The 4,066-nt window shown below is 44.8% G+C and overlaps 1 non-coding gene across 1 annotated transcript; it reads right to left on the bottom strand.

Moving 5' to 3' along the window:
• Nucleotides 1-2,276: 2,276 nt before the first annotated feature.
• trnar-ucg (transfer RNA arginine (anticodon UCG)) lies at nucleotides 2,277-2,365 on the bottom strand. The gene is given in 2 exon segments: nucleotides 2,277-2,312; nucleotides 2,329-2,365. It is a non-coding gene; the product is annotated as a tRNA-Arg (tRNA).
• Between the last annotated feature and the right edge of the window lie 1,701 nt (nucleotides 2,366-4,066).

The raw sequence follows: 4,066 nt of genomic DNA, 5'->3' as shown, positions 1-4,066 counted from the left end.
GTGACAGAAAATAAAACAATAACAGGGAAAACCTTTACACAACAACAGGGTACATCTTTACACAACAGAAACATATTTACACACCAGGAAATACCTTTAGACAACAGGGAGAATACAATCATGTTTCTCCATCTCAGTCTCGTTGTCTCTCTCTCTCTGTCCCTCAGTTTTGCTTCCTCACAGTCTATTGGTTTTCTGTGTGTTTGTCTCTGTCCTGTTGTCGATGGTGTTACTCAGCGTCTTTGTAACATTGTGTAGCCAGGTTGAGCCTCCCAACACCTGTGTTGCTGTAATAAAAACAGAAAATGCTGGAAATGCTCAGCAGGTCTGGCAGCATCTGTGGAGAAAGAAACAGTTAACAGTTCAGTTCTGTTTCCTTAGCTCACATTAACTTTGTTCTCTCTCCACAGATGCTGCCAGACCTGCTGACTATTTCAAGCATTTTCTGTTTACGTTTCAGATTTCCAGCATCTGCAGTATTTTGCTTTTGTATGTGTGTTGCTATGTCTGGGACTGTTTGAGTGCAATGCTATTGCTTTATAAACAGCGTTGAAACAAACATTTATCTCGCTAACACACAGCACTAATACACAGCTGGATATAAACAGCAGCCTGCAGCAGAGGGCACATTGGAAGTTTATTAACACAAATAATTCACCAACACTATATTTACTGCTATCCACATTCACACCACGCTTCATCTTAACACGTTTTACTCTTTATTTACATCAACTTCTTGCTTCCAATAAACACTTCAATTTGGAACACAGCTTCCAAATCACCTTGATTCACAAACCCGAACACAAGCTGCAAATGCTGCAAACACACACCAGCCCAGACTTTCACCTTTCTGTCAACACATTCCTGCATCACTGCCTCTCCACCAACAGTTGTCGCTAGAATCATACAATCAGAATGGCGACAGCACAGAAGGAGGTCATTCGGCCTGTCGAACCCGTGCTGGCTCTCTGTTGGAGCAACTCACCTCGTCTCACTCCCCAGTCAGTTCAATTTTGGTGGTGGGAAAACTTCTCGAAAGAATAATTCGGGACAAAATTAATAGTCCCATGGACAAATGTGGGTTAATTCAAGAAAGCCAGCATGGATTTCTTCAGGGAAAATCATGTTTAACTGTTCTGCTGGAGTTTTTTGATGAGGTAACAGAGAGGGTTGATGAGGGCAATGCTGTTGATGTGGTGTACATGGACTTTCAAAAGGTCTGGCAGCATCTGAATGGTCACTGACCTGAAACATTGACTCTGTTTCTCTCTCCACAGTTGCTTCCAGACCTGCTGAGTATTTCCAGCACTTTTTGTTTACATTTCAGATTTCTAGCATCTGCAGTATTTTGCTTTTATTGACTTTCAAAAGGAGTTTGATACAATGCAACACAACAGACTTGTGAACAAAGTTATAACTCATGGAATAAAAGGGACAGTAGTAACATGGATATGGAATTGGCTGAGTGACAGGAAACAAAGAGTAGTGATCAATGGATGTTCTTCGGGCTAGAGGAAGGTTTGTTGTGGAGTTCCCCAGGAGTCAGTGTTGGGACCCTTGCCTTTCCTGATATATATTAATGACCTAGACCTTGGTGTACAGGGCAGAATTTCAAAGTTTATGGATGATACGAAAATTGGAAGCATTGTGAATGTGTAGTAACAATTCTGAGATTCTGTGATTCCAATATTCAAGTCATTTATATATATGGTGGTCCTGACACTGACACTTGTGGACATCACTGTCCACCATCTTCCATTCTGAAAAACAACTAAATACCACAACTCGCTTTTCTTGATATTTCATACATTTTTTAATCTAAGCAGATACTGACCCTCCTATTCCAGGAGCCTCAGTTTTGTTACCCAGCCTTTTATGTGGTAGTTTGTCAAACGCTTTCTTAAAATCCATGTAGACAACATCCATTGCTTTCCCTTCATCAACCATTCTGTTACTTCATCAAAAAAGTCAGTTATTTATTAATAGATGCAGTACTGAAACAGGCCCTTCGGCCCATCAAGTCTGTGCCGACCAACAACCACCCATTTATGCGAATCCGACATTAATCCCATGTTCCCTATCACAGCCCCACCATTCTTCTCCCACCTACCTGCACTGGGGGCAATTTACAATGGCCAATTTACCGATCAATCTGCAAGTCTTTGGCTGTGCGAAGAAACCCACGCAGTCACAGGGAGAACTCAAACTGCGCACAGGGACTGAACACGGGTCGCTGGAGCTGTGAGGCTGCGGTGCTGAACACTGATCGCCCAAAATGACCGTGGCAGGACGCGAACCTGCAATCTTCTGATAACCTCGTTAAATACACCGAAGTCAGACGCCTTATCCATTAGGCCACACGGCCAGTAGCGAAGATTTGGAAAGGTGCTGAACCTCTCAGTTTTCGGTCTACCCAAACCAAGTTCAAGGCCTGAATAATGAACCAATTGCCTCATTAGTTCTGTGAATAATACAATGATTTAATAGACAAAGTTTCGAAACATTCCTGGCCATAAATCTTGATAACAGAGAGTGTGTGGATCTCCTGACTCAGAATGTTTAATGGATACAGTCCTCAGATCCGACAAGGAACCCCTGAACATCCGCAGTAAAGACAGTGTGGATGAGGAAATGGAAGAGCCGGGAGCTGAAACTCAGGGACGGCCGAGCTCTCCTGTCATTGAGCTTGTGTGTCTGCTCTGCTCGCCGCACTTCCGGCTCTACTTTGTTTCCAATGAAAAGATGAAAAGGGCCGTTCGGTTTTCCTCTCACTGACAGCGTGTTTCACTCGGGTTAATATAACCCGGGACTTTTGCTGCTGAAATGAATTCTGCAAGGTCCCAGCAAACACACCGGCTCCCTCCTTTCTCCCCTCTTTCTATCGGATTGTTTTACCAGGAGGGGCTCAATAATAACAAACCCCCTGCAGGGAATGACCGCAAATTGAGCATCAAAATGGGGCAAGTGGGCAGCTTTCTGGGTTCTAGGTTCCCCCTACCCCGTCCCTCCCTCCAGTCCAAGCCCCTCTTCACTTTCTTTGGGACTTTCATGAGGGTGAAATGGGGAAAGTTCCCATTGATGTTTGAATGCTGAATTGCTGCAGAGATCTGCGCACGCGCGGTGTTGCCCCGCCCCCAGTGGGACGTCACAATGAGGAGTGGAGCCATTGCGCATCCTTTCCCCAACCCAGTCTGTGAGGCCATTCACTCAATCAGGGGAAGATGCTTGAAATCAGCTGCTAATGGAGACTTCCCGGGCCCGGGGGAAGGGAACAAACAGCATCTGCTTCCAGCAGCCATTGCTTTGGGAGCGTGTCCGCAGATGTGCTCAGAGATTAGCATTGAGTGGTGGGAAGTTGAGGGGGAGTCGGGGAGTGTTTGTAACAGACACTGTGGAGCAGGAGCTGCTCCCGGAACATGGAGTGAGCCGGGGACACGGGGAAGGGAGAGTTCATTCTCGGACAGTGTCTGTACAGGCTCAGGGAGACACAATGGGAAGAAATCACTATTGAAAATCACTGACAATTTCACCACCCAAAGGAGAGGGAATTTTCCTGCTTTAGTTCCAGTCTCTCACTGTTCGTTGGATTGTGAACAGTGGGGGAAAAATAGCCACAAAATAACGATGTGGACAGTTAGACAAAGAGCATTTATTGCAGACACCAGGTGAGAAGTGTGAAAGGCACATTTTAAATAGTGGCTGCTTGTTTTCCGTTGAAATAGAAATGTGACTGTGTAAAGGTCACTGCTCTATCGGACAGTCCCAGTCATTGAGCAGTGCAGGGCTTGTGTTGTTTCTGAATGTCACAAACTTGTTGTAAATCCACTGCAAACACCTGGTAAACAGAAGCTGAATACTGCAGTACTGCAGTGGAGTCAGACACTGACACTGTTTGTGTTCCTGGTTTTCATTTTATGATTGTTCATAATGATTATTATTGGGACGATTACATTGATCGCTTTTGTATCTTCTATCTCACCAGTTCTTTCATTCCTGCAGGAAAATACACGAAGGAACCTGACTGGATGTGGTGATTCTTGGACACAAGGAAAAGTGCAGCGAGCTC

This window comes from Heterodontus francisci, unplaced genomic scaffold (genome assembly GCF_036365525.1).
Source record: "Heterodontus francisci isolate sHetFra1 unplaced genomic scaffold, sHetFra1.hap1 HAP1_SCAFFOLD_61, whole genome shotgun sequence".
Classification (NCBI taxonomy): domain Eukaryota; kingdom Metazoa; phylum Chordata; class Chondrichthyes; order Heterodontiformes; family Heterodontidae; genus Heterodontus; species Heterodontus francisci.
The sequence above is the reverse complement of the archived record's forward strand: the minus strand, read 5'-3'. Positions and strand labels throughout refer to the sequence as shown.